Here is a 14,224-nt window from a genome sequence, read left to right on the forward strand (position 1 = left end):
TAAAGTATTTTTTTCCAAAAATGGCACCAAATAGAAACTAATAGTGTTATGCCAATAGCATTAAGGAATGTAACCAACAATATACAGTGCTCATTCCCACACCAAAGCTCTACAAAAAGTAGCTCTGCACCAGCTGTGTCTTGTAATCAGTGATCTGGCCTAACCCATTGATAAAGGAAAATGATTTGATACTGGTGATAGAGAGGAACACAGCACAATGGATTTTTACCGGACTGGTGGTCTCTCCATCAGCTTGTGAGTGGTCCTCGTCTTCCCCAATCAGCTCAATTATCTTATACACACACATACACACCACAAGCCGACCACCACTGTCACCATCTCCATTTACTGTAGACCTCTCAGCCTGGTTGTGAATGAGTTTTCCCTGCAATGTGACGAAGGGAAGGAAGTGAATGGAAGAGCAGCCATTGATCATGCACAAGGAGGAGAGTGGATAAAGTGTCCCCAGTAAGTGAGTAGGGAGTGCAGTGAACAGGAAAGGTTAGTAATGGTAGAGGATGAGATAGCTGGGAGCCCTTAAATGGACAATTGTTCTAGCTTGCCACCCTTGGTGTGATGGTGTGTAACAGCAGAGTTAAGTGGAACTTTCGAGTATGAGGTAACAGACAGTGCTGAACACAGGAGATGATTGACCTTCTATCTATATTGATGGACATCCCATTTTATGGTGGGGACAATACTGAACCTTACTGCTATCTCTGCCTATTCTGAGCATATCTGAGGGCGAATAGTGGTCAACTGGAAGAGTATTGACCTTCTCACTACTTCATCCACCTCGAGAGCTTTCTGCATGAATTGGGGAGTGGGTGTATTTTTCATCTGAGCCATGTTGTTGAGACATTAGACGTAAACACCCAACGTGCAGAGCAGTTTCTGGTTTGCAGTGTCCAGCTGAGCTGAAAATACAGCACCAAAGCCTGGGAAGCTGGAAAGTGCTGGCAGTGACAAAGGCATCCATCGTGCTTGCCACCAATAACTAAGTGTCCAGAATCCCATTTGCATAAACAATGAAGTAAGAACCGTGTGACTGCATGAAATAGCACACCCTGGAAGGATGACATGAATAACACCATGAGACTCACGCTTTAATTTCAAATGGAAAAATTCCACCAGTGTTGCTGTTTCCACAGATGATGCAGTTCCCACAACAGCCAGTTGGAGTGACTTTGCTGCAAAATCAAGCATCATAAACCCAAAATGAGTGGTCACACATGCCATGTTGTACCAAGGTCTTGTTTCAAAAGGCATGTGATTCAATGACATGCTATGTTAAATATAGCTGTGACGCTTCTGAATCTAATGAAGTCCAGACCTCTGAATTCATGTCTATTTGTGAAGCTGCATTTAGAAATCAATTGAGGACTTCAAAAGAATTTGTTTCACACTGAAGTATATCAGTTATTTCATAGCGGAGTTGAAAAACCTTTTTCTGATTTCGTGAAGACTCGATAGTTTTAAATTCTTTTCGCAATCCTTCACCACTTGAAAACACTTTCAACCAGTTATGGATACCAAAGCTTGCATAGCTTGTTGACAATTTTAAATTGTTAAATGCACTGTATTTATCAACAAAAGGGGACAATTCTATTATTCTTGAAGTGCAATATTTAGGCAGAAAACTGAATTTTGGAAACTAAAACTGACTGAGTTTCATATAACCTTCTACTAATTAAGTTTCTGGATGTAACCACAGATACAATTGAACATTTGAAAAAAAAATCATTGCTCATATAGTCATGGAGATGTACAGATCCATCAGTCCAACCATCTGCACCGACCAGTTATCCTAAATTAATCTCGTCCCATTTGCCAGCATTTGGCCCATATCCTTCTAAACCCTTCCGATTCACGGACACAACCCGGTACCTTATAAATGTTGTTAATTTACCAGCCTCCATCACTTCATCGGACAGTTCATTCCATGCATGCAGCCCCCTTTGCATGAAAAAGTTGCCTTTTAGGCCCCTTTTAAAACTTTCCCCTCTCCCTTGAAACCTATGCCCTCTAGTTTTGGGCTCCCCCACCTGGGGAAAAGATTATGTTGTTTACCCTATCCATGCCTGATAAGATTTTATAAACCTATGTGAGATCACTCCTCAGCCTCTGACACTTCAGAAAAAATAGCCCAAACCTATTCAGCCTCTCCCTTAGTTCAAACCCTTCAATCCCAGCAACATTCCTGTAAATCTTTTTTGAATCCTTTCAAGTTTAACAGCATCTTTCTTGTAGCAGGGAGACCAGAATTGAATGCAGTATTCCATCTTGCAATATTGGCAACATACTTTAATGCTTATTTTGAAAATATAGACACTGTTTTGAACACTTGCCTAGTGGGAAGTGCGCAGAGAAGCTGGTGGAACTGTAATGTAACTGCTGACTAAGAAATAAGTTTCCGGAACAAACACCCATCTAGTTTGCCTCCTTGAGGAATCTGGTTCCCGAAAGAGCCACCATTGCCTGTGTTCATTTAGGTTGGCACGGTGGCTCAATGGTTAGCACTGCTGCCTCACCAGGGGCCCAGGTTTGATTCTACCCTCGGGCAACTGTCCTTGCGGAGTTTGCCTATTTTCCCCATGTCTGCGGGATTTACTTTGGTTTCCTCCCCCAGACCAAAGACATGCAGGTCAGGTGGATTGGCCATGCTAAATTGCCCATAGTGTTCAGGGGTGTGTAGGTTAGGTGCATTAGCCATGGGAAATATAGAGTTACAGGGATAGGACCGGGGGATGGGTCTGGGTGGGATGCTGTTCGGTGGGCCGGTGTTGACTTGTAGGGCCGAATGGCCTGTTTCCACACTGTAAAGATTCAATGGAAACAGGTCATTTACTCCCTCATGTCATTACACCTTTGTTTCCCTAGCAATGGATGTTTGTGTAATCACATTTGCTGGGGCTTTGGAAAGAAAGGACAGGTCTTGCTTGAAGTGCAGAATGATTGCTGAGATTGTCACACGTCACAACAATGATAGACAAACTCAGCAGTGAGAAACAGGTACATGAAAACATAATTAAAGACTCATTACGTGCAGCAGTTGGCTATATGAGTAACTACAGAATTGTAATATAGATGGGGGTCTCTAGTTACTCATGCATTTAAAAAAGTGCCCTTCAGCCAAAAAAAAATTGAGACCACTCTCAACTCTCAAGGAACCAATACAATGTTTATACTGCAATCATTTCTTTCTAAGCTATTCATGTTGTGATCAAAAGCCTGTTAATCACCCTGTTCACAGTACGTTCAGCTCCATGTTATATGATTACTGCCAACTGCTCATTCATTTAATAATGTAAAGGTGCCTACTGTAAGCTTATATGTTATACACTTAAAGACTAAATTCATCCTCTATGGTGGTATTAGTATTATCGTGTTATGTTAGTTATTAAATAATACAGGGTTCATATTGGTTCTGGCTATGTTAAGTGTTCTCACTTTGTTCTGTGTTAGATAATATGAAAGCATATCCATATTTTTACACAGTCCACAACATAAAGGCAAAGTCATTTATTGATTCCTCTGTACAGGCAAAGTTTTCTTCCATTAGGACATAAATCAAAGGGGAAGTTTTCCCTTGGATTCATAAGGCAGTGAAGAACGTTTGAAGTAGCCATGGTAAGTTCTGAACTCACATTTCTTGATTTAGCCTGCATTTAGTACAGGGATGCCATTTTACTAAAAGCATGGAAGTAGGTGCCTAAAATGGAGCTCATCAAGGCACAACCTCCCAAATGATCCTATTTTAAGGATTCACACATGTACGGGACCCTAGAGTGAAACTTTAGGGAGGACGAGAGAGGAGGAAGAGTTATAAGCAAGGGAGGGGTTCAAACAGCTGGAATACAGGCACAAATAACAACTAAAGCACCCAGCATTTTGTACACCTCAGCAATCAGGCCACAGAACTGATTGGATTGTGCATTTATCAGGGCTAGGTAGCCAATCCTAGACAATAAAATCCAAGTCTCAACTTCATGGCTGCTCCCAAATCAAATGGTTCTTTCCACAATTGCACGGTTTGGGATATGTGTTCCACAATTTAGGATTTCCTGTCTGAAGTGGTTGATTGACACTCAAAATGCCAAATATCAAGTTTACATTCTACTGGGCAGAGGTACAGGTGGTATGGGTTAAGGAGCTGATTATTAGCATCACACCACCAGCTTGGCTCTTTCAACCCTAATGAGGACCATTTTCTCCCGGAACAGGGAAAAAAGGCAGCAACTTAGTGAGATGAAAGTGACTGCCACAGCTGTTAGTGCTGGTGTAGGTGGGGGAAAGATAGTGACATGCTGAAAATGTGTTGCTGGAAAAGTGCAGCAGGTCAGGCAGCATCCAAGGAGCAGGAGAATCGACGTTTCGGGCATGAGCCCTTCTTCAGATAGTGACATGTTCTGAGTGACCCATTAGGCAACACAGAGGGTCAAGGTTTTTGGTGTGGTGCTGTTCGGGGTGTGGGGGCTGGGGATTGGAGTGAGTTGCAAATGAAGGAAGATATTGAAGGGAAGGGAATAGGGAGAGTGGTAGAGCATGAACCTGGGTGGGAGATGTGTGCAGTAGCAGAGATAGAGTGAGTGGGAGGTTGCAGAGAGAAAATGATGGTACTTGCTGTTATTGATTTTCTTTCAGCACTGCTATGCATTGGGCTATGGACTTGGTGACAAAAGTCTCCTCTACTAATCCTGGATGAAAATGATGGTCTTCTTCTGCACTACCTTGTCCTCCAGGATCTCCAAGTGTTTAGCCACAAAGCCAAGCACCAATTTACCCTTATCTGCCACTTCTGGGACAGTTCATAGGGACAGTGCAGGGCAGCTCCAGACTGAAAACAATTGACCAGATGTACATCAGCCCTTTTAGATATGTCTGTGGCACCAGGGACTCCAGGATATTGCAGTGATGAGTATTTCTGCCTGATGCAATTTGGAGAATGGGACAAGCAGGAAGCTAGAAGGGCTTGGTGCATGGTTAATGAGGTGAGTTTGAGACAATTAGGTGAGAAGTAACATTCTAACTCAGAGAGAAACCTTTCACAAAACTCGCCAAAAATAATACATAGCCGATTTCTGTTAAGAGTCAGCCCTTGGAATTGTAAATAATTTTCAGCAAGTCCCAAAAGTGGCAAAATTAAAAATGGTTGCTTTGGTCAAATCTGGTAAATGGTGTTATTGTGATTCTCTTTTAATTCAAATATTACATAGGGAACTAATTATTTAAAAATATATTATACTTTATTCATTCATGGTATGAGGGCGTCACTGGCTGGGCAGCATTTATTGCCCATTGGGCAGTTAAGAGTCAACCACATTGCTGTGGGTCTGGAGTCACGTGTAGTCCTGACCAGGTAAGGCTAGTAATTTCCTTCCCTAAAGGACGTTAGTGAGCCAGATGTATTTTATTTCCCCAAAAATCAACAATAGATTCATGGTCATCATTAAACTCTTAATTCCAGATATTTATTGAATTCAAATTGGACTATCTGCCATGATAGGATTTGAACCCAAGTACCAGGAACATTATCTGGATTTCTGGGTTAACAATCCAGTAATGGTACCAAGAGGCCATTGCCTCCCCTCTAAACAAGTAAATATTGTTGGCCAACTCAATTAATCTCATTTGTTGGATCGAAATTATAATTTGAAGTGGATTTTGCAATCTATACTTCAATTTTAATCATTTGTTTATGTCCACACTGGCTCAGTGTAACACACTGATGTAACACAACCTGTTTATTCATGTGTGACTGCATGCAAATTGAATGAAGTATTTAATTCTGAAAAATACAATCCAACCAGGCAACAATTAATAGGAAATAGTTTCTTGGCAGACCAAAATTCCACCAAATCTGCCACCAGTGCTTCAGGATTTAGCTCGAAGGTCTTATCTAATCCTGGCAAATCAGTCCTTGGTGGCTTTTAACTTACCAGGTTCAGTCTGTTAATTCAATTTTAAACAGTAAAAATCTAAGCTCCATTTCAGCATATATTGTATCTATTTTTCCAACTGAAGAATAAGACGTGCAGAAGATAGTGCTATTACAATAGGAAGTTCAATAAAAGTGTCTGCACTGTACAGGACAAAATGATAAACAATTCAAAATTATCGAATTTAGAATTGTATTGAGAGGTTTAACATAACCACAAGTTAATATATTATGTACTGACTGCTTAATTATTTAAGTTGAGCTCTAATGTAGATATAAATTGCTGTTTAAATCTGTGATTAGCTAACTTGTCTATTGTGCTTCTCAGAATTCTTCCTCAATCCAACATCATAAAACTGTATTACTACAGAATGTTTGACAGAGAGCCATTGAAATCTAGCTCCCAATTGCTTTCTCTGCAAAGTAATTTTAAAAATGTAGAAAGCACCTCCCTGTGTATATCATCTGCATAAATTCACAAACACAAGGAAATTCAGAAGTGCTGAAATGAATTGAACAGAAGTACTACGAGCATATGGAGGGATGGTAATTAAATGAAAATAAACTAGAAATAAGTAATCTAATTGATAAAGTAATGGTGCAATCTGTATAATTTGTACCAAAAAGAAATTTCCATCATGAATTTAATTGCCTGTAAATTGGGAGTAACATCTGCCAAAGCCAGGATTACAATGGAAGTCATTTATAATGATAAAAGTATCCATTTCTGCATTAAATGCTGTACAAAAACAGAAATAGCTGGAGAAGCTCTGCAGGTCTGGCAGCATCTGTGGAGAGAAATTAGAATTAATGTTTTGGGTTGAATGACTCTTCCTCAGAACCACAGGATAGCATTAAATGCTATTGTGTCTGATTTAGAAAAATAAACTAGTATACTAATTTTCCCTGGAAATTTGAATTATTTTGCCTTCATTTTTGTTGAGTTATGTTTTGCCGATAACCTTCAACTGCACAAAATGAATCTGAATGTCAGGGAGAAGCCAAGAAAAGAGGGTGCCTTTCATTTATTTTGGTACAGCGGACAAGCTAAATGGACGCAACATTGCAAGACAGTCTGTGCATTGTAACATCAGACACTAGCTACCGAGATGCACTAGTTGTTTCATCTTCGTCTGTATACGGCAGTCTTTATTTTTCGATGGGAGTAGCAACTGGATTGAGCTGTGTTTGGTAGTGTCGGTGCCCTGTCACAAGAGAAAATATGGAGAATATTGATTTCATCAAACTGGTCCTCAGTAATTCCTTTTATGTTCCAAACTTAGTTATTTGCTTCCAGATTTTGTTTCTCACAAAACAGCTGTTAAATCTCAGTTGCTCACAAAGAATGCCAGATTCAACTTCATTTCAACAGAACTAATAAATGACTGAAATATTTAATTAAACCTTTTCCAACACTTAGCATGTTAACATTTGAAAAACATATTCCACAAATGAAAAGTGATTGAAGAGATATCCTGCAACTACTGTTAATCGTCAGAACTCATTTGGTTCACTGATCTGCCAATCTTATCTGGTCTGGCATACATATGACTCCAAATCTGCAGCAATTTCATTCATTCTTAACTACCCTCTGAGCAATTAAAGATGGGCAAGAAATGCTGACTAAGCCAGGGATGCCCACATCTCATGAAAGAATAAGTTATTGTTTTAAAGAACCTTTGAAAATGACAGTCTCGGATTGTGTTTATGTCATATGATTTAGTGGTTCCCCCTGTACTGGGGATTTCTTCAGATTTTTATTAACAGCCCTCTTCATTCTGATAAACAGGGGGAGTGGTAATTTTCATCACCTCATCCCTAAATTATATAGAAATAAACATTTATTTCACTAGCAAGCCTTCTCTATATGAATCGTTGACCACTATAAGATCAAGATTCTGAAATTAGTCTGTTATTATCTCCTCTGTATATTCACAAATATATGCATATATTTCATATACATAAAATATATAAAACAAAGAATTATTGCAGTTAGTTGTAGATCTATAGAAGATTTTGCAAATATTCAGCATTGACTGAATAAATATCAATGTAAGGGCTGGATGCTGGGGGGGGTGGGGGGGGGTGCGTAAATGCAGAAAATGTATGGATTAAGGTGGGTGAGCTGTAAGTCCTTGGTCACAAATGAATATGACGTAGTGACAATGCTCTAGACCTGGCTCAAAAAAGAGGCGATTATTGCCATTTCAGTCTATAAAGTATTCAGGAAAGATTAGAAAAGAGAAAAATAGAACGGGAGCAATTTTGATTGACTAAAATACTGGTATCAGACAGAATATCTTTCAGTGATCAAAGACAGCTGCTTTTTAATTGGAATTAAGAAACATAGATCTATTACACTAGCTGATGGATATTTTCAGCCAATTATCAGCAAAGGATGTAGAGAAGCAGATGTGCAGGGAAATTATTAAGGTGCAAGAACTAGTGAATGATAATATAGAATGTGACATTGATTATGTTAAAGAGAAAGAAGGGAAGAATTCTGATATTTATTTGAGAGAATTTTCTTTGTCAGAATGTTTCCTAATAAGGAAGGAGGCAGTGCTGGATCTCATTCTGAGAAATGAAATGGATTAAGAGGAGAAGATCGTGATGGAGAGCATCGGAGGAACCGGTTCATTGTTCCACATGGTGTAGACTAATTATGGAGAAGAGCAAGAAGCAATCTCAAATAAAATACTCAGCCTGAAGGATAACCAATCTCAATGAATTGAGGAGGCATCCAATCTTGTTAAATTGGGGTGAAAGAGCAATGGATTATACTTAAGTTAGGAAAGAGTCTAAGTACATTTCCACAACTGGAAAGTGAGATCACATTTTCAAAAGGGCAAGAAGGCTTTGAAGAAAATACTGAGGAGATTTATTTTAATGGTTCAAGGGATGTAGGCTTCCAGTTACATGGATAGGCTGGAACAGCTCCTCAGAACAAATAAGGTCAAGTTGAAACTTCAGAGAGATGTTTAGAATCATGAAGAATTTAGCTAGGGTATGAAAAGAGAATGGTTTCCAACAGCTGAAGGATCATTAACCAAAGAGTACACATTTAAGGTGATTGGCAGAAGAACTAGAGGTAACACAACAAGAAACCTACTTACATGAGAGACTAGGATTTGCAATGTTCTACCTGATTGCATGGTGGATGTGGCTGTCAAAAGAGAATTAGGTAAATTTGTGGCAAGAAAAGGAAATTGCAGGGCTGTGGGGAAGAATGAGGTGTGGGACCAATTGGATTACTATTTAAAAGAGCCTGTGTAGAATCGATGGACCAAAGCATCCCTTATTCAGATTTAGAGATTTTGATCAAGTGGGTGGAATTTTCCCTTCAATTGGGTCTTGATAATAATGTTGAGCAAGATAACTTAATGGGGAAAGAGTCCAAAAATCTGATTCTCGCCATTGAGTTAAACTGTCACAATTAAGTCCTCCCTCCGAAGAGGGCACAATCACATTTGCATCATAGAAATACTGTGCAAGGGTATGAGGAGAAGGCAGAAGATTGGTTCTGGGTAATGATGCTTGTTTGAAGAGTTGGTGCAGTATGGCTTCATTTTTCACTGTAATAAGTCTGTGATTCTGTTGGAATCACTGGAACTGCAGCAGACACATTGATGGTGATTGAGGCTCAATGTTTCCCTGGATGATTATTCCACTTGTTGTGGACCAGACCAAACCCCTCAAAATGTATTAAGAAGATTGTCTAGACCCTACCTTTTCTTATTTCAAAGGTAAGTGTTATAAAGGCATTGCATTCCAGGTGTAATTTGATTGGTTAAACCACTCAATTTTAAGCAAAACACACTTTATTTTTACACTACAGTTAAAATACAGATAAAATGAAACTGGAAAAGAATTGGCTTAACTGTAACAATATCAAAATACTTAACAATATATAAACCACTGCTAATTAACTGATCCAATGTAATAGTGTCCCATAAACACACCTTTAGCAAAGGCAAATTCAGATTGTTTCACATGCAATTCTAGAAGCAGGAAGAGAACCCAGTTTTAGCGAAAACAGAGAGAGGAATAAGAGCTTCCACATCCAGCTTCAAGATCCCAGCAACTGTGACTGAAAGCTTAACAAAAAACCTTGGTTCTATGGGAACTTGACTCCATTCATTCATGCTGCTTCTGTTATTCCAACTTTAAAAAATAACCCAAGGCCTCTCAAGCTGTTTACTTTATTTACTTTGAGCAGACCACTTGTCACTTCTGTCTCAACCATTCTTCATAAAAAAACACCAGGACAAAATACACCAATTGAAGCCATAGGATTGTCACACACTCAACTGGCCAATCTCAATGCACCACCTTCTTCTCAGTTGCACTATAGCACAGGACAGGCAGGCAGCTGCTGCCTGTAGGAAACAGTAAAGAAGAAAAGGGGCTGACATGGCAGTGCAAGGCCTGGTGCTGCATCAATATCAGACCTCGTGCAATATCGAACCTGTACCAGTAGCTTTCATCCCAAACACACTGCGTATGCTTGAAGAACAGTGTGATGTGTGAAAGGCAAAAGAAAAGGACCATGCTCAGTGAGGTAAGGGTGGATTGCAGTCAGCCAGGGAATCTTCACAGCCAGTACAGCTGCTGGGCTATTTCTAGTCCATGGCTTAGTGGTCAGTAACAACAAGGTAAAAACAATGACTGCAGATGCTGAAAACCAAATACTGGAAGTGGTGCTGGAAGAGCACAGCAGTTCAGGCAGCATCCAACGAGCAGCGAAATCGACGTTTCGGGCAAAAGCCCTTCATCAGGAATAAAGGCAGTGAGCCTGAAGCATGGAGAGATAAGCTAGAGGAGGGTGGGGGTGGGGAGAGAGTAGCATAGAGAACAATGGGTGAGTGGGGGAGGAGATGAAGGTGATAGGTCAGGGAGGAGAGGGTGGAGTGGATAGGTGGAAAAGAAGATAGGCAGGTCGGACAAGTCAAGGAGACAGTAACTGAGCTGGAAGTTTGAAACTAGGATGAGGTGGGGGAAGGGGAAATGAGGAAGCTGTTGAAGTCCACATTGATGCCCTGGGGTTGAAGTGTTCCGAGGCGGAAGATGAGGCGTTCTTCCTCCAGGCGTCTGGTGGTGAGGGAGCGGCGGTGAAGGAGGTCCAGGACCTCCATGTCCTCGGCAGAGTGGGAGAGGAGTTGAAATGTTGGGCCACGGGGCGGTTTGGTTGATTGGTGCGGGTGTCTCGGATATGTTCCCTAAAGCGCTCTGCTAGGAGGCGCCCAGTCTCCCCAATGTAGAGGAGACCACATCGGGAGCAACGGATACAATAAATGATATTGGTGGATGTGCAGGTGAAACTTTGATGGATGTGGAAGGCTCCTTTAGGACCTTGGATAGAGGTGAGGGAAGAGGTGTGGGCACAGGTTTTACAGTTCCTGCGGTGGCAGGGGAAAGTGCCAGAATGGGAGGGTGGGTCGTAGGGGGGTGTGGACCTGATGAGGTAGTCACGGAGGGAATGGTCTTTGCGGAAGGCAGAAAGGGGTGGGGAGGGAAATATATCCCTGGTGGTGGGGTATTTTTGGAGGTGGCGGAAATGTCGGTGGATGATTTGGTTGATGCGAAGGTTGGTAGGGTGGAAGGTGAGCACCAGGGGATTTCTGTCCTTGTTACGGTTGGAGGGGTGGGGTCTGAGGGTGGAGGTGCGGGATGTGGACGAGATGCGTTGGAGGGCATCTTTAACCACGTGGGAAGGGAAATTGCGGTCTCTAAAGAAGGAGGCCATCTGGTGTGTCCTATGGTGGAACTGGTCCTCCTGGGAGCAGATACTGCGGAGGCAGAGAAATTGGGAATACGGGATGGCATTTTTGCAAGAGATAGGGTGGGAAGAGGTGTAATCCAGGTAGCTATGGGAGTCGGTGGGTTTGTAAAAAATGTCAGTGTCAAGTCGGTCGTCACTAATGGAGATGGAGAGGTCCAGGAAGGGGAGCAAGGTGTCAGAGATAGTCCAGGTAAATTTAAGGTCAGGGTGGAATGTGTTGGTGAAGTTGATGAATTGCTCAACCTCCTCGCGGGAGCACGAGGTGGCGCCAATGCAGTCATCGATGTAGCGGAGGAAGAGGTGGGGAGTGGTGCCGGTGTAATTACGGAAGATCAACTGTTCTACATAGCCAACAAAGAGACAGGCATAGCTGGGGTCAGTAACAACAGTCAAGCAAAATCAGTCCAGTTCCTATTTTAAAGATCAGATCGAGGGTGGGCTGTGATTGGTTGGGGATGTCCTACCATGAGAGCGGGACTGTTGCAGAAGATGACAGAGACAACTGATGGAAAGAAGCATCAACAACCCCCACCACCACCTGTCACACACAGCCTCCAGAGGAAAATACAGCAAGACAAGATCCACCACAAGACCCCAGGAGGAAGAAAGCTCTGACACAGAACACAGTCTATCTACAGTATTAACTATTTGTAAATGACTGACAGCCAATGCAGGTTACAACTTAGATGTCACAAGCCATTATATCACAATTATGCCAGCTGCTGGAGCGAGGACATGTGGGCAATACTCTTTCTCCCCCATCACTCCAACCCTTCCCCCTCAACTACTGCATAAATGCTGACCCTCCAGTTATTTCAGCTCTGCTGAAGAGTCATCTAGACTCGAAACGTTAGCTTACTGTCTCTATGGATGCTGCTTCACCTGCTGTGATTTCCAACATTTATTGTTTTCAGTTCAGACTCCTGCATCTGCAGTGATTTGCTCCTATACTGACTGGCAATGCCACCCTAGTTACCCTAAATGGAACCATTGTCTTCACCATTATTAGCCAGCCAATAATTTCAGGGAGTTATTCGGAATCTCTGTGGCATTTCACAGACATAACTCATCTGGCAAGTCACTAATCCTCTCTTTACAAGAGGCCCATCAATTCAAACCTTTCCCCGTGCCACAGGGTCAGGCAGCAAAAGCAGACATTCAGCCAATTCTCTGCTACCTTCTTCCCAGCCTCACCATCCTCCCATTTATCTCTCCACCCCGGAGGATCCCTGCCTCTATTCCTGATGAAGGGCTTTTGCCTGAAACGTCGATTTTCCTGCTCCTCGGATGCTGCCTGATCTGCTGTGCTTTTCCAGCACCACTCTAATCTAGATTCAGCCAATCAAGTCTGCTCTCCCATTCAATGAGATCATGGCTAATCTGATCATCTTCAACTTCACTTTCCTGCCTTTTCCCTCAACCTTTGATTCATTTACTGATCAAAAATTTGTCTATCTCAGCCTTGAATATATTGAATGACATACCTTGACAATTGTCTATGATAAATAATTCCAGATTCACAGTGCTCTGAATGAAGAAATTCCTCTCTCTCTTTATTCAGAGATTATGCCTGCTGGTCCTAGACTCTCCCACAGGTAGAAACAATCTTTCAAAACCCAACCTCTCATGACCCCTATGAATGTTACAGTAAAGTCGCCTCTCATTCTTAACTCCACAGAGTACAGGCCCGACCTGCTCAACCTTTCCTCATAAGACAATCGCTCCATCACCAGCATCAGCCCCATGGACATTCTCTGGTCTCCCTCAAATCCTAGTATATCTTTCCTAAGGAATCAAAGTTCATAGTTTTCCAGCTGTGGTCTGACTAATGCCCTGAGTAGTTTTAGCGAGACTTTACCATCAGTCCCACAAGATGTGCATGCAGGTCTTCGTGACCAAAGTGGAGCTATGTTGGATAATGATGAGACGGAGGAAGGAAAGATCACTCACAAGTTATGCATGCAAGGTCTGCTAATGGGACATCCTAAGCCCTCGCTCCTCTTCCAGATATTCTCATTGATGTTGATACCCCCAAGAGTAATCTGTAATACCTTGCCCACAATCCCAATATCTCAGTGTGTGGTTGCCTGACGGATCAGCTTTTCTCCAGTCACACACTTCTGATACTGAGTGAGTTTGAGATGTAGCACTTCCTTTTGCTGGTTGAAGATGCTCTCCATCTTTCATTTTGAATAACATTATCTCATCCTATTAAGGAGTTGAAAAGTGTGACGCTGGAAAAGCACAGCAGGTCGGATGCTCTCACCCTATTAAGCCAATAAAACTGAAACAGATATTATAACAGTGCGTGAATATATGTTTATAAATCTGCAGATTACATTCAATGGTTGAACACCCCCTGTGCCACCAGCGTGTCCTCAGAAGGTTGACGTTTTCCTCTCGTTCCAAGTGTGTCTCAGTGTAGTGTTGACTCCCACAGCTGCTAATGCACACTGCTCATTTTGAAGACTTTAGCACAAATCCTTTCAGGGGCCTAGAAACTA

This window comes from Chiloscyllium punctatum, chromosome 3, assembly GCF_047496795.1.
Source record: "Chiloscyllium punctatum isolate Juve2018m chromosome 3, sChiPun1.3, whole genome shotgun sequence".
NCBI classification, from domain to species: Eukaryota; Metazoa; Chordata; class Chondrichthyes; order Orectolobiformes; family Hemiscylliidae; genus Chiloscyllium; species Chiloscyllium punctatum.